The sequence below is a fragment of the Cardiocondyla obscurior genome, linkage group LG29, assembly GCF_019399895.1.
Source record: "Cardiocondyla obscurior isolate alpha-2009 linkage group LG29, Cobs3.1, whole genome shotgun sequence".
Classification (NCBI taxonomy): domain Eukaryota; kingdom Metazoa; phylum Arthropoda; class Insecta; order Hymenoptera; family Formicidae; genus Cardiocondyla; species Cardiocondyla obscurior.
Window position 1 is genome coordinate 63,860 of NC_091892.1, and position 16,487 is coordinate 80,346.

The 16,487-nt window shown below is 40.3% G+C and overlaps 1 long non-coding RNA gene across 2 annotated transcripts; it reads left to right on the forward strand.

The window, feature by feature from the left end:
- The first annotated feature begins 4,176 nt into the window (after positions 1–4,176).
- LOC139112507 (uncharacterized) lies at positions 4,177–6,115 on the forward strand. 2 transcript variants are annotated; one of them, XR_011547393.1, is made up of 4 exons: positions 4,177–4,358; positions 4,458–4,974; positions 5,050–5,208; positions 6,055–6,115. It is a non-coding gene; the product is annotated as an uncharacterized lncRNA (long non-coding RNA). The 2 variants fall into 2 exon arrangements; XR_011547392.1 differs by lacking the exon at positions 6,055–6,115 and having other exon boundaries at positions 5,050–5,242.
- Positions 6,116–16,487: the final 10,372 nt, after the last annotated feature.

Sequence of the window (16,487 nt, forward strand, 5' to 3'; positions counted from 1 at the left end):
ACACAATTACCATTTTACCTTCCTTTCTTCTATCTTCTTATTTATCAAATAATTTAACACATATATTTGATCCACTGTCCCCATGTCTCTTCTAAAACCGGCTTGACTCTGCGGTAATATTTCTTTTTCTTCTATTTCCTTTCTTATCTTTCTGCTAACACAGATGCATACTCTTTGTACGCAGTCTGTGTCAGCGTTATCCCTCTATACTCTTCTACTTTTCCCCTTTTCCTTTTTTAAGCACCGGAACTATCACACCTTCTCTCCATTCCTCCGGCATCCCTCCTCCATACCCAACGTTTCCCATAATTTCTTTACTTCCCCCTCCCCATTTCCATATTTCATTTTCTAACCCATCACTTCCTGCAGCTTTTCAACTTTCTTATTACATTTTCAAATTCCTCTCTATTTATATCTTCNTATCTTCCTCATTGTCTTCTATTCTCTTTCCTCCTAATTCTTCTCTTACTCTCCATTCCACTCCTCCTAACATTTCCTTAAAATATCCGTCCCACTCTTCAATCTTTATTTTTCCTCCACTTCCTTCCTTTTTTTCTTCCTTTGTTTACTACTTTCCATACTTCTCCCTCTGTTCTAATCTTTTTCTATTTCTTTCTCCCATCTCACCTTTTCTTGCAATTTTTCTCCTCACATAGTTTTTATACTCTCTTTTCTTCTTTTTGTAATTCTCCTCACTCCCTTCCCCCTTCCTCCAATTTAACATTTCTTCTTTTACTTCACCTTTTTTCTTTTTACAATCTTCATTCCACCATCTTTCTTTTGGTTTTTCCCCCTCCTCTTTTTTCATTTCCTTTTTAACTACTTTCTTTGTTTTCTCCAGTTCCTTACTAAAACTTCTCCAATTTTCCTCCGTATTGATTTCTTTCTCTCTTTTTTCTTTATATTTTTCCCTGAACATTTTCCTCTCCTTCTCACCCCAAGCCAGTCTCGTGCTCTTTTTTATACCATATTTGCATCTTCTCCTCTTTTCTCCCTCCCTTTTGATCGTCACTATTAACGGTAAGTGGTCTGAGTCCACTTCTTCCCCCACCTTCATTTCTACTATTTCTCCTTTTGATTCCACATTACTGATCACATAATCTATTACTGTTTTCCTCTTCCCCTACATATGTCCATTCACCCTCTTCATCTCCTCTTGTACAACCATTAACTATTCCCCATCCTGCTTCTTCCAGAGCTTTACAAAATTTTTTCCTTTTCCTGTAATTTTTTGTCTTTTGTTTTCCTTTTCTCTCTTCCTTGTCTTCTTCTTCTTTTCCTCATCCCATAGCCCGCCCTCTTCTCCCGTCCTCACATTAAAGTCTCCTCCTATCAGATATCTCGTTCCTTCCTCTTTTTCATCCATCCAATTTCTCATGTTCTCTGTTATGTCTTCTAAATCCTCATTTACGTATACCCCTGCTATTTTCCACCATACCTTTCCACTTTTTATCTTTATTCCTATCATTTCTTTTCTATCTTTAAATTCTAATTCTTCCTCTCCTTCCAATTCCTCCTTCCATCCCATCACCATTCCCCCATTGCCTCCCCTTCTTATTTTCTTTTCTGCCCCTTATTTATCCATTTATAGCCCTTTGGCAGTTTACTTCTTAACCCTTCCATTTTTTTTTCTTCCAACCAAGTTTCACACATATATATCACCTCCCATTTTTCCATGTTCTTCCAAAAATCTTCATCCTTGTTTTCTATTCCTGCCACATTCCAAAAAACTATTCTCACGTTTCTGTCTTTTACCTCCGCCTTTTCCTTTCCTTTCTCCTTTTTCTCCTTTCTTTTCTTTTTGTCTTTTATCTTTCCTTTTTCTATTTTCTTCATCCTTTTCTTTTTCTCCTTCCTCCTCTTTTTTTCTCCACTTTTTTCAGCTCATTTCGTTCTCTTCTTCCGCCTCTTTTAAAAACTTGCATTTAGTCTATCTGCTATCACCTTCTTTCTTTTATTCTTCTTTTCAAATTCTTTCGCACCATCCCATTTCTCAATTCTTCCTTCAGGTCATCCCATATCCACATTTCTTTATTTACCTATCTTCTTGTACCCTATTTTTACCTGTTTCCTTCTCTTTTCAATTTATCCGCTTCTCTCTTTATGAGCCATTCCACTTTCCTTTCGTATTCTGTCAGATCGTCTCCTATCCATTCCGTCTTGTCTTTTAATTTTCCCTTACATCTTAATATTTCCAATTTTTCTTTAAAACTTTCCATCTTTACCCACACCATACTATAACCTCCTTTATTTACTCCTCCTATCTTATTTACATCCTCTATCTTTGCTTTCACTCCTGTTGCTTCTATTATTTCTCCCACTTGTTCTTTCAGCGCCTTTTTTTCCTCACTTTTTATCTTTATACCTCTTATTATTAAATTGTTTTTCCTCCATTCTTTCTTTTCTCTTTCTTTTGCCATTTCCAGCATTCTCGTTCTTTCTTCTAAACTCAAAACCTTTCCTGTATTTCTTCCATTTCCAGTTTACCTCCCTCATATTTTTTCCTTTATTCTTTTTCCATCTCGTCCATTCTTTTCTCTAAAGTCTATCTTCTCTTTTTCCATATTATCTCAATTCTTCTATTTCTTTCCTTATTTGTACCTTTATTCCCTTACTTCCTCCATCTGCGCTTGAATCCTTGCAAATCCACTTCTCATTTCCTTTATTACCTCTTCAAAACCTTCCTTGATTCCCCCTTTGCACCCTCTCCTGTTGCTTTCACCGGTGATCTGTACACTTTCACACTTTTCCTAAATCCTTCCAAGCCCTCTATTTCGCCTTTTTCTTCCTGCCTTTCCTTCCTTTTCTCTCCTTGCTTCCACGCTTCCAAAATTGGCATGCTGTTAGCCCTTTCTCTTCTTAACATCTCTACCTTTGCAGGCCTTCATTTCTTTTTGTTTTCTCTTCTCCTTTTTCCTCTTTTCTTTCCTCATTTCCACTCTCCACATTTCCTTTTTCCTGTTCGCTCATTTTTCAATTTTCCTTATCTCTTTTCCTTGTCTTTGATACCTCCTCTCTCCTTTGCCCCCTTGCCTTCCTCTTTTCCTTTGTCTTACCCTGGTTTCCGTCACCGCCAACCTAACCTAAAATGAACTCTCTTTTTACCTTCCCAGTTTTCCTTTTATTCTTACCTTTGCTCTTTCCCTTCACTTGCCCTCCTTAAAACCCTTCCCTCTTTCCCTCAAACCAACCCTTTACCTCTGAAAAACTATTTTACTCCCCCAGTTTTTCTACATGCACTCGCTCAGACACACAACCGTTCGCTCTGCTATCGGAAACGAAAGTCCATAGATGTGGTAGTAACGAATGTAATAATTATTTTTGGTAAAACAAGAAAATGTACAAAGAAAAACTTTATTACATTTACAAGATCGTTATTGAATTAGAAGTACATAATAATGTTAAGAAAAGTGCGAAATATTTTAATATTTTATTCTTTAATGTTATATTCGAAGACTAATCTTACTTAGATTATTCGTTTTTGATTTATTGCGTTTCTTGTTCCCGGTTTGTGTTTTTGTATGTCGGCGAGTCCATTCCGGTTTTTCTCTGCTAACACTACCGTTTTGTCCATTCGCGACAAACGTTTTACTTTCAAAAACCTCACCACCGTTGGACCTGTAAAGTTGCCTCCTGGTCTTAGTAAGCTGCAACTGACGTCTCCGTTTTCGCTCGTATTCGGATCTCGCCCTCCATGTCTTGCTGACCCTGGAAATAATCCCAAGAGTTTTGCTATCCAACAATGCAAATATCATACCAGCAACTTCGACGGGCAAACGTTTAATCATATCCAGCATATTTTCGATGCCGTCGACGTATGTCATAATCCAGCTGAAAGCTTCCATCGCGTTTGACCTCTCAGAGTGACTGGTCGAGAAAGAATGCCAGAGAGACTCCAGACCTCGTTTGATATAGGTGGTGCGATAGGAATAACCTTCCGTAATTGGTTCAAGAGGCACGGTAGTGCCTCGCGCCAAGTATAGGCGCAGCGAGGCACTATCGTGCCTCTATTACGCGAGACGACGTTTTGAGAAATCCGTAGATTACCGGATCTCAATAACGGCTCAACCAATCGCTTTCTTAATAGGCATATTGCATTGATTATGGTCGACTTATATAATAAAAGTCTTTTTATTATTTCGCTGCGTGGTCTATAATTAAAGATATCGCGATTATAATTTTGGTTACAAGAGTAAAATTATTAAGATTCTCCGTCGTCATTTTTACGTCTCAAAAAATGTCCCTTTCGTTTTCGCGTCGCTAGATGGTGCGGATTGATTTATCGACAGTTTGATAATATTATCGACTTTGTTGATTGACGTGTGAGGTTAGTGATCCGCAGTGATCCGTTAATTAAGGTAAGTGTGACTAATATTATTTAAATGTTATTTATAGTATATATATTATATTATATTAAATATAATTTAAATGTTATTATTAATAATCTTGTATTTCAGAGATGGCTCAAATTCTTAAAGAAGGTAAAAATTAATGGTTAAATAGCGAGGTAATTATCAAAAATTTGTTTGTCAAATCTGTAACAAAATATATTTTATGATTAGGTTTCTTGTCTGATGGCTGCGTTTCGAAAAGGTCATATTAAGGTATTGAAATGGATAGATGGTAAATCACGTAACGCAATTTCCAAGTGATCAAGAAATGACAAGATCTTGATAGCGTTACCAGTGCAGGATCGGTATCAACAACTTCGATTACAACCACTAGGACATCCACTAATATTAATTCCGATTGAAAATTGAAAGGTCAATTAGTTTTTGAAACTTCCTTGAGGCATCCTGCTGATAGAGAAGATTTTGAAGCGACTGGTAATGAAACTTATGTTCCTGGCTAAGGAAAAAAGTCTTATAATAATCAATACGATGGAGATACTTTAAACACATCATCGAAAACGAGTAATACCAGCCCCAAACAAAGTGGAAAGCGTGAAGAAGGATGGAAAGAAGTTGTACGAATGTAAGATACATGTTCTTGAAAAAAGTTTTTCAATTAATAATATTTACGGCTATCTAATGTAATTGTGGTTTACAGGGGACAGTCTGATGATTCGGGAAGATTTATGAATTCACGGTTTCGTTCTAAAAAAGTGTCCGTTCCCACAAATGCTATCAGCCGAGTAATAGGCAGAGGTGGCAGTCATATAAATGCTATTCGTGGTGCTACGGGTGCGTACATCGAAGTAGAAAATTGGTAACATATATAGCATCATTTTTATAGGCAAATTCTCAAATAAAAAATTTACTGAAAAATTAAGCAATTCGAAGAAACGGATAAAACTGCAAAGGTAATGTTTTTAAATAATTACAATTTATTGTTATATTAAGATTGTAAAGAAATGTGACAATTAAAAATACTTTATTCCAGAATTTCACTTTGTTATTAGAACAAGAACGAATTCAGTGGAAATCTTTGGAAAATAAACTTACGAAACAGATTGAAGAGAAAAAAAAAACGATGTAAAGCTGAAGATTGAGTTTAATTAATGCAATTCTTTATGGAATAATTTCATAATTTGCTCAGGCAGGCCTGATAAATAATCGTGATTGTTGTGGAATTGTAACAGAGAATTTTAATTTATGTATAATTTATTTGATTATCTAATTATTGTGTAAATAATGTTTGCTTTCTCCGTTTCGTAAAGCTCTAGCTTTATTTTATGCATCGGTTGTAATCTCACAAAATTAGTGTTTTCCTTTTACATTTTTCTCCTACTATTATCATATTTGCACATGTGACTATATCGTGATAAGATAAAACAAAGCGAGAAAATGAAATTATTTCATACATGTGTTTTGCAAATAAAGATCTATTCAAAAGAGAGATTTTATAGTAAGAAAAATAAACTTATTAATATTAATATTTATGGAATAGATTTTATAAATAAAAGTTTCTTTATAAGTAAATCTATTAGCATTTTTCCAGTAGAGCTGATGATCAATACTTATGACAAATAATAATCTTAATTATATTATTATGATTTTATTTAAGCTTTCACATATTCTTTTTATATTGCTGATTGTAAAATAATGTTTTTAGGATTGCTGGCCAAGACGAGATTATTGGAACAGCAACAAAAAACTATAGAAAAGATTAAAGCAGAAGAAAAATAAAGAAATAGAGGAGGTAAAACAAATTTCCTCCAAAAAAATTGAAGAAGAAACTGAACAAATAATGAAGCATGCTTAGAAACTGATCAATAAAGCTGAAACTGATAAACAAGGTGCACTAATAGCATATTGTACCGAGAGTACAGAGCAGGTGAAAAAAACGATTATCGAATGCGATGCTAAAGTCTTTGTGAAAGTTTTTAAACATTCAAACACATTCATACTTTTACAATATTAATTTATGTAATTTATTCTGTAGATATATATATATATATATATATATATATATATATATATATATATATATATATATATTTTAAATCTATATTTTGTTTATTACTTTTCTCTATACGTTTCTAATTTATTCAACTTATACGTACTCTTTGTGATACTTGAAAAAATTTTGGGTTTAAAAAAATATAAATAATATGTTAGAATAAAATGTGTTTCAGGTCAACGCTATGGTCGAAGAAGTGCGAAATACCGTGGAAAAGAAGATACGGCTTGCTAACGACAGATATAAAACGTGTTTGGTTCGTATAGAGGTAGAGCGGGTTGCATTAGATGAAAAGCTTGCACAAAGAATTATTATCATAATTTGTGACTTTCAGACGAGTTTTAGTTAAAGTTTACAACTCGAATTGGATAAAACAGAAAGCGAATTAGCGAAAAAAATAAAATTGAAAACTTTAAAAGATCACATTAGAGCAGAAGCAGCTGAAATGGTTAGTAAGAAAAAGGATTTGATAATATAAAATCAATCTTTGAGACAAAGATCGAAAAATAAATAGAATTTTTAATCTTTTGAAGTGTCCAGGCGCTTGCGGCGACTCGATACTAATAATCGGTAAGCTCGCGAGAGAGAGAACAAATAAAGACAATTTGCAAGGTAAAATAGCGAAGACTAATTTAGCTTAACGTGCTCCGTGCAGGAGCTTGAATTTACATATTTGTATTTTTAGCATGCTGTTCGGAAAAAAGAAACATGTAGATGTGCAGTTTTATACTGAAGTCGGCGAAATTACTACAGATTTATGTAGGTAAACATCAACACATGCATGATCGCGACGATCTCGCAGCTGAACAATCGGAACGAGAACTAAGACATAAATTAAAAACTGCTTTTAAAATACTAATAATAATCGGTAAGCTCGCGAGAGAGAGAACAAATAAACACAATTTGCAAGGTAAAATAACGAAGACTAATTTAGAAGTATAAATCCTTAAAAATATAATTAGGAAAAGGAATCAGTTATGTAATAATTTATTAACTACTGTGAAGAAGAAATATATTATAGTAGAAAATTAGTTTTCTCATATACATAAATGATATTAACTCCTTTAGAAATGAGAACTGTCGAGGACTGTCGTAGTAGAACCACGTACGCTCAAATTGGATAACTTTAATTACGTATCGTTGTCTGCAGGAGAAAGTTAATCGAAACTTTTCACAAGTAATTATACAAGATTATGCATCAAGTACTAAGACTAATTTTTAGCATTAATTTGAAATTAAACATAATGTCCATAATCATAAAAATATTTGAAATTTCTTTACGAATCGGCTGAGTCTTATCTTACATTTTCTTTTACGAATCGTAACATTTTGAAATTTCGTATTTCGTAAGAACTAAAATTTATTTGCGGACAAATATTAGAAAGTAATGGTAACACTATTTTAAAACTATAAGATCTTTTAAGAACATTCAAATAACGCTCTGATCTTTTCGTAATCGGATGTAATACTCTCTTCGACTGACTCTAATTCAAAATTCAACGGAAAATCCCGCAAAAGCGATGTACATCAGATGCTTACGGCGTTGTGCTGTTTAGCTTCGTCGCCGACATTGATTTGTGTTAACCTGCAATAAAATGTTATATTAGATTAAAAATATTTATACAATGCATAATTAAAAAAAATGTCTAATTAAATTAATAATATTTTGTTTTCTTACCTATCAATGTTTAATAAAAATACAAAGTCTGATTATGTGTGGTACCGGCACCGTGGCCACGTCCGCGGCCACGTCCGCGACCACGGCCCCGGCCCCTATTCCGTCCTCCTTTTTGCCATCTAGGAGCTGAAAAGTAATAAAATGAAATTATTGATATATTGCTTATTATATTGATATATATTATATTGATATATTTATTTACGTCTTTTTAATTTTGCTTCCAGTTCTTGAATTTTTTGTAACAAATAATTTGTTGTTTCGGCGGATGGTATGGCGGCCTCTTCTTGTAATTTTAATGAATGATGAGCGCTTTGGACCGTCTCCTTGGGACGAGGAGGCGGCTGCTGTTGGGCAGCCGTCTCCTTGTCGCAAGGAGACGGCTGCTATTTCTTTTCTACTTCTTCCATGTGGCTAAAAAATGTGTGCGTGCGTGCGTGCGTGCGTGCGTGCGTGCGTGCGTGCGTGCGTGCGTGCGTGCGTGCGTGCGTGCGTGCGTGCGTGCGTGCGTGCGTGCGTGCGTGCGTGCGTGCGTGCGTGCGTGCGTGCGTGCGTGCGTGCGTGCGTGCGTGCGTGCGTGCGTGCGTGCGTGCGTGCGTGCGTGCGTGCGTGCGTGCGTGCGTGCGTGCGTGCGTGCGTGCGTGCGTGCGTGCGTGCGTGCGTGCGTGCGTGCGTGCGTGCGTGCGTGCGTGCGTGCGTGCGTGCGTGCGTGCGTGCGTGCGTGCGTGCGTGCGTGCGTGCGTGCGTGCGTGCGTGCGTGCGTGCGTGCGTGCGTGCGTGCGTGCGTGCGTGCGTGCGTGCGTGCGTGCGTGCGTGCGTGCGTGCGTGCGTGCGTGCGTGCGTGCGTGCGTGCGTGCGCGTGCGTGCGTGCGTGCGTGCGTGCGTGCGTGCGTGCGTGCGTGCGTGCGTGCGTGCGTGCGTGCGTGCGTGCGTGCGTGCGTGCGTGCGTGCGTGCGTGCGTGCGTGCGTGCGTGCGTGCGTGCGTGCGTGCGCGTGCGTGCGTGCGTGCGTGCGTGCGTGCGTGCGTGCGTGCGTGCGTGCGTGCGTGCGTGCGTGCGTGCGTGCGTGCGTGCGTGCGTGCGTGCGTGCGTGCGTGCGTGTGCGTGCGTGCGTGCGTGCGTGCGTGCGTGCGTGCGTGCGTGCGTGCGTGCGTGCGTGCGTGCGTGCGTGCGTGCGTGCGTGCGTGCGTGCGTGCGTGCGTGCGTGCGTGCGTGTGCGTGCGTGCGCGTGCGTGCGTGCGTGCGTGCGTGCGTGCGTGCGTGCGTGCGTGCGTGCGTGCGTGCGTGCGTGCGTGCGTGCGTGCGTGCGTGCGTGCGTGCGTGCGTGCGTGCGTGCGTGCGTGCGTGCGTGCGTGCGTGCGTGCGTGCGTGCGTGCGTGCGTGCGTGCGTGCGTGCGTGCGTGCGTGCGTGCGTGCGTGCGTGCGTGCGTGCGTGCGTGCGTGCGTGCGTGCGTGCGTGCGTGCGTGCGTGCGTGCGTGCGTGCGTGCGTGCGTGCGTGCGTGCGTGCGTGCGTGCGTGCGTGCGTGCGTGCGTGCGTGCGTGCGTGCGTGCGTGCGTGCGTGCGTGCGTGCGTGCGTGCGTGCGTGCGTGCGTGCGTGCGTGCGTGCGTGCGTGCGTGCGTGCGTGCGTGCGTGCGTGCGTGCGTGCGTGCGTGCGTGCGCGTGCGTGCGTGCGTGCGTGCGTGCGTGCGTGCGTGCGTGCGTGCGTGCGTGCGTGCGTGCGTGCGTGCGTGCGTGCGTGCGTGCGTGCGTGCGTGCGTGCGTGCGCGTGCGTGCGTGCGTGCGTGCGTGCGCGTGCGTGCGTGCGTGCGTGCGTGCGTGCGTGCGTGCGTGCGTGCGTGCGTGCGTGCGTACGTGCGTGCGTGCGTGCGTGCGTGCGTGCGTGCGTGCGTGCGTGCGTGCGTGCGTGCGTGCGTGCGTGCGTGCGTGCGTGCGTGCGTGCGTGCGTGCGTGCGTGCGTGCGTGCGTGCGTGCGTGCGTGCGTGCGTGCGTGCGTGCGTGCGTGCGTGCGTGCGTGCGTGCGTGCGTGCGTGCGTGCGTGCGTGCGTGCGTGCGTGCGTGCGTGCGTGCGTGCGTGCGTGCGTGCGTGCGTGCGTGCGTGCGTGCGTGCGTGCGTGCGTGCGTGCGTGCGTGCGTGCGTGCGTGCGTGCGTGCGTGCGTGCGTGCGTGCGTGCGTGCGTGCGTGCGTGCGTGCGTGCGTGCGTGCGTGCGTGCGTGCGTGCGTGCGTGCGTGCGTGCGTGCGTGCGTGCGTGCGTGCGTGCGTGCGTGCGTGCGTGCGTGCGTGCGTGCGTGCGTGCGTGCGTGCGTGCGTGCGTGCGTGCGTGCGTGCGTGCGTGCGTGCGTGCGTGCGTGCGTGCGTGCGTGCGTGCGTGCGTGCGTGCGTGCGTGCGTGCGTGCGTGCGTGCGTGCGTGCGTGCGTGCGTGCGTGCGTGCGTGCGTGCGTGCGTGCGTGCGTGCGTGCGTGCGTGCGTGCGTGCGTGCGTGCGTGCGTGCGTGCGTGCGTGCGTGCGTGCGTGCGTGCGTGCGTGCGTGCGTGCGTGCGTGCGTGCGTGCGTGCGTGCGTGCGTGCGTGCGTGCGTGCGTGCGTGCGTGCGTGCGTGCGTGCGTGCGTGCGTGCGTGCGTGCGTGCGTGCGTGCGTGCGTGTGCGTGCGTGCGTGCGTGCGTGCGTGCGTGCGTGCGTGCGTGCGTGCGTGCGTGCGTGCGTGCGTGCGTGTGCGTGCGTGCGTGCGTGCGTGCGTGCGTGCGTGCGTGCGTGCGTGCGTGCGTGCGTGCGTGCGTGCGTGCGTGCGTGCGTGCGTGCGTGCGTGCGTGCGTGCGTGTGTGTGTGTGTGTGTGTGTGTTAATTAATTCTTACCTTCGGAAATTTTTAAAATAACTTTGCTCGATTTCTTCAAAATCTGGTTCGTTCGCCATTTTGCTCTAATAATGTCGATAGCAGAAGTTGGAGGGAAAGATATAAAAGCCGATTGCGATTTTGTGCGAGTCTACAATAATTGCGTTAAAATGCGTTTGTCGCATTTATATTGTAAATGTTCACAATTAATGATTGTTATTTATTCTTTTTTGTAGTTCTCGCTTCTGATTGGCTGAATCGCTTCTAATTTTCTGAATTAACTAAAAATTACGCTTAAAGCATTTCAATTGTAAATTTTTGCAATTAATGATTGTTAATTATTTTTGTTTTTGCTTTCTTGTACTCTTTCCGCTTCAGATTGGCAGAATCTCTTTTGATTGGCTGAATTAACCAAAAAACGCGCTTGTAGCATTTTGGTTGTAAATTTTCGCAATTAATTTTTGCAATTAATGATTGTTAATTATTCTCTTTCGCTTTCTTAAACTTTTTATTCTCTCTCGCTTTTGATTGGCTGAATCAGCCAAAAATGCGCTAGTAGCATTTTGATTGTAAAGTTTTGCAATTAATGATTGTTAATTTTTTTTTCGCTTTCTTGTACTCTTTCCGCTTCTGATTGGCAGAATCTCTTTTTTGGCTGAATTAACCAAAAAACGCGCTTGTAGCATTTCGGTTGTAAATTTTGCAATTAATTTTTGCAATTAATAATTTTAATGATTGTTAATTATTTTCTTTTCTTCTAATTGGCTGAATCCCTTCTGATTGGCTGAATTAATCAAAAAACGCGCTTGCAGCATTTTGGTTGTAAATTTACGCAATTAATTAATGATTGTTAATTATTCTCTTTCGCTTTCTTGAACTTTTTATTCTCTTTTGCTTTTTTGTACTTTTCTCGCTTTTGATTGGCTGAATCAGCCAAAAATGCGCTAGTAGCATTTTGATTGTAAAGTTTTGCAATTAATGATTGTTAATTATTTTCTTTCGCTTTCTTGTACACTTTCCGCTTCTGATTGGCAGAATCTCTTTTTATTGGCTGAATTAACCAAAAAACGTGCTTGAATCATTTCGGTTGTAAATTATCGCTAATAATGACTGTTATTTTTTCTCTTTCGCTTTCTTGTTAACAGTTATTTATTCTCTATCGCTTTCTTGTTCTCTTTCCGCTTCTGATTGACTAAATCGCTTCTAATTGGTTGATTAATAAAAAAAACGCGCTTGTAGCATTTCGGTTGTAAATTTACGCAATTAATGATTGTTATTTATTTTCTTTCTCTCGACGGGCCGGCACATTCGCCATTTTGAAATGGAGGGAATTGAGATCAGAATAACAAAAAACGATTGCGTTGTATGGGTGAGTTTATAACAAGTTGTAGTAGTAACGGTGAGTTTCGTAACGTATATTTACATAGTTTATGACAGCTGTCACTACAGCGAGAGTGAAATGTTGTTTATGTTGTGGTTTTGTGATAGATCGCGTATAATTTTAACATTGACTGTGTAGATTGGGCTTAGGACTGTTCGTCGTGCATATAGTGATAACCAGGGTAAGATACGTTTTCGCTTTTTCCTGCAATCTTCGCTTATTTTTTCGCTATGACTGTTATCTCTTCTCGGTTGCTTTCTTGTACTATTCTCGGTTCTGCTTGGTTGAATCAGCAAAAAAACGCGATTGTAGCATGTCGATTTTAAATTTACGCAATTAAAGATTCGTTTTTTGTTGATTTATCTATTCTCTATCTTGTTAATTATTTTCTATCGCTTTCTTGTACTTTTCGCGCTTCTGATTGGTTGAATCGCTTCTGTTTGGCTGAATTAACTAAAAAACGCGCTTGTAGCATTTTGGTTGTAAATTAATGACTATTATCTATTCTTTATCACTTTCTTGTATTTTTCGCGCTCCTGATTGGCTGATTAATGACTATTATCTATTTTCTATCACTTTCTTGTATTTTTTGCGTTTCTGATTGACTGAATCGCTTCTAATTGGCTGAATTAACCAAAAAACGCGCTTGTAGCATTTTGGTTGTAAATTTACGCAATTAATGATTGTTATGTATTTTCTTTCGTTTCTTGTCGACTGTTATCTATTCTCTATTGCTTTCTTGTACTTTTCGCGCTTCTGATTGGCTGAATCGTTTCTGATTGGCTGAATTAATCAAAAAACGCGGTTGTAGCATTTCGATTGTAAATTTCCGCAATTAATGATTATTATCTATTCTTTATCAGTTTCTTGTATTTTTCGCGCTTCTGATTGGCTGAATAGCTTCTGATTGGCTGAATTAATTAACTAAGAAACGCGCTTGTAGCATTTCGGTTGTAATTAATTACTATTATCTATTTTTTATCATTTCTTGTATTTTTCGCGCTTCTGATTGGCTGAATCGCTTCTGTTTGGCTGAATTAACTAAAAAACGCGCTTGTAGCATTTTGGTTGTAAATTAATGACTATTATCTATTCTTTATCACTTTCTTGTATTTTTCGCGCTCCTGATTAGCTGATTAATGACTATTATCTATTTTTTATCACTTTCTTGTATTTTTTGCGTTTCTGATTGACTGAATTAATCAGAAAACGCGGTTGTAGCATTTTGGTTGTAAATTTACGCAATTAATGATTGTTATGTATTTTCTTTCGTTTCTTGTTGACTGTTATCTATTCTCTATCGCTTTCTTGTACTTTTCGCGCTTCTAATTGGCTGAATTGTTTCTGATTGGCTGAATTAACTAAAAAACGCGCTTGTAGCATTTCGGTTGTAAATTTACGCAATTAATGATTGTTATGTATTTTCTTTCGTTTCTTGTTGACTGTTATCTATTCTCTATCGCTTTTTTGTACTTTTGCGCTTCTGATTGGCTGAATCGCTTTTGATTGGTTGAATTAATCAAAAAACGCGGTTGTAGCATTTTGGTTGTAAATTTACGCAATTAATGATCCGTACGCTCTGTTTTTTCGCGCTATCTGTTCTCTTTTTCTGCGCTTTTCTTTTTGTCCGTACCCTTCGTTCTCTTTGTACGCTCTGTTCTTTTCACATGTTTCGATCTTTCCTCTTTATTTATTCTTTCCATACGTTCCGTTCTCTCCACACGTCACGTTTTTTACGTTAGAATGTAATTTCTTTTTCTTTTTTTCAGGTCTATTTGAAGGTCAGGTCGATTTGGAGGATTTTTTTTAATAAAAGCGGTTGTGCGCTTATAATCGTAGGCTGCTGTGCGCTTACATACGTAGGCTGCTGTGCGCTTACATACGTAGGCTGCTGTGCGCTTACATACGTAGGCTGCTGTGCGCTTACATACGTAGGCTGCTGAGCGCTTACATACGTAGGCTGCTGTGCGCTTACATACGTAGGCTGCTGTGCGCTTACATACGTAGGCTGCTGTGCGCTTACATACGTAGGCTGCTGTGCGCTTACATACGTAGGCTGCTGTGCGCTTACATACGTAGGCTGCTGTGCGCTTACATACGTAGGCTGCTGTGCGCTTACATACGTAGGCTGCTGTGCGCTTACATACGTAGGCTGCTGTGCGCTTACATACGTAGGCTGCTGTGCGCTTACATACGTAAGCTGCTGTGCGCTTACATACGTAGGCTGCTGTGCGCTTACATACGTAGGCTGCTGTGCGCTTACATACGTAGGCTGCTGTGCGCTTACATACGTAGGCTGCTGTGCGCTTACATACGTAGGCTGCTGTGCGCTTACATACGTAGGCTGCTGTGCGCTTACATACGTAGGCTGCTGTGCGCTTACATACGTAGGCTGCTGTGCGCTTACATACGTAGGCTGCTGTGCGCTTACATACGTAGGCTGCTGTGCGCTTACATACGTAGGCTGCTGTGCGCTTACATACGTAGGCTGCTGTGCGCTTACATACGTAGGCTGCTGTGCGCTTACAATCGTAAGCTGCTGTGCGCTTACAATCGTAGGCTGCTGTGCGCCAAAAAATATAGACTGCATTTGCGTCAAACAGTATAGGCCACATTTGCGCTAAAGAATATAGGCTGCAGTTGCGCCTAAGAATATAGGCTGCATTTGCGCCAAAGAATATAGGCTGCATTTGTATCCAAGAATATATACTTTATTTGCGCCAAAGAATATAGGCTACTTCTGTGCCAAAACATAGGGTATTTCCGTACCAAAGATTATACGTTGTATCTGCACCAAAGATCATAGTCTGCTTTTGTGCCAAAAAACACAGACCGTTGTGTGCCTGCACAAAACGATTGCTTTGTTGTTTATAAATACAAATTTGTAATATAAATAACATGTTTTCAAAACAAAAAAAAGTCATTTTACAACTTAAAGAAAAAGATGAAATTACTCGGGGAGATTGGTTAAGTGATGTCCATATGGATCATTTTAACAATCTGTTGGAAAACCATTCAGATTATAAACCTGTTTCAACGTGGCGGATACAATTACCACAAACAATAAATCCTGTCTCTCCGAACAAAAAACATATACAAATATTATATAGTCAACAACATTGGGTATGTAGTTATTACAATACAAAACGTATATTTATTTATGATTCATTAAATTCAAACAATGTACATGAAGATCATTTAATAATGTTATCAAGGTTGTTTCCAACATATGATTTTCAAAAAAAGAATTCAATTATATTTCCTTCTGTTCAGAAACAACCAAATAGTGACGATTGCGGTGTTTTTGCCATAGCTTTCGCCGTGTCGTTATTATTCAATATAAAACCCGAGAAAGTAAAGTATGATTGGAGTAAAATGCGTTCGCATTTATTAAAAATTTTTGAAACTAATATGATAGAGCATTTTCCACAAGATTTGCAATGTGGCGTAACACAGAAAGTGTTACCATTAGCTGTAGTAAGAGCAAAAGAGTTAGACGCAACAAAGAAACGTATAAAACGACAATATGATAAGAAGCAATTACAAAAATTAAATAATATTAATAAAAATAAACAATGTCAGCAAGAAGACAATGTACATGATAATGACCAAGTGAATTATGCACAAAATTTAAAGAAATGTGCTAAAAAACGCTGTCAAAATTATGAAGATAAAAAAAATAAAGGTGCTGAAAAGCGGCGTAAATATGAAGAAGATTCGGTTAATAATATTGTTAAACAGAGAAAACCATGTGAACATAAGAGAAAAAATAAACGAGCTAAACAGAAAGAAGACTGTGAAAATAGTAACGAATATAAGCTTGCTAAACGGAGAGAAAATTATGCACGAAAAAAGAAATTTATCGCTTAAAAAACAATGTCTATACATAAAAAATAAAGAAAAAGAACATTTACGAAAACGAATATTTTATTTTTTCAATTCAGAGCATGTGCAAAAAAGACAAAAAGCGTTCTACAGGTTGCACTCAGAGCGTAAGTGGCTTTATAATAAGCAATACTACCAGAAAAAAATATTAGAGTACACAGTTGCAGTGGAAAAGTGTAATCCTGTCAAAAATATTTTAAAAAAATATGCAAAATTTAGATCCACAAATTATTTAAGAACTCATAATTCTTTTGAGACATATGTGATACATATTTTATACAAACAAGGTATTACTAATAGTAATAAATCT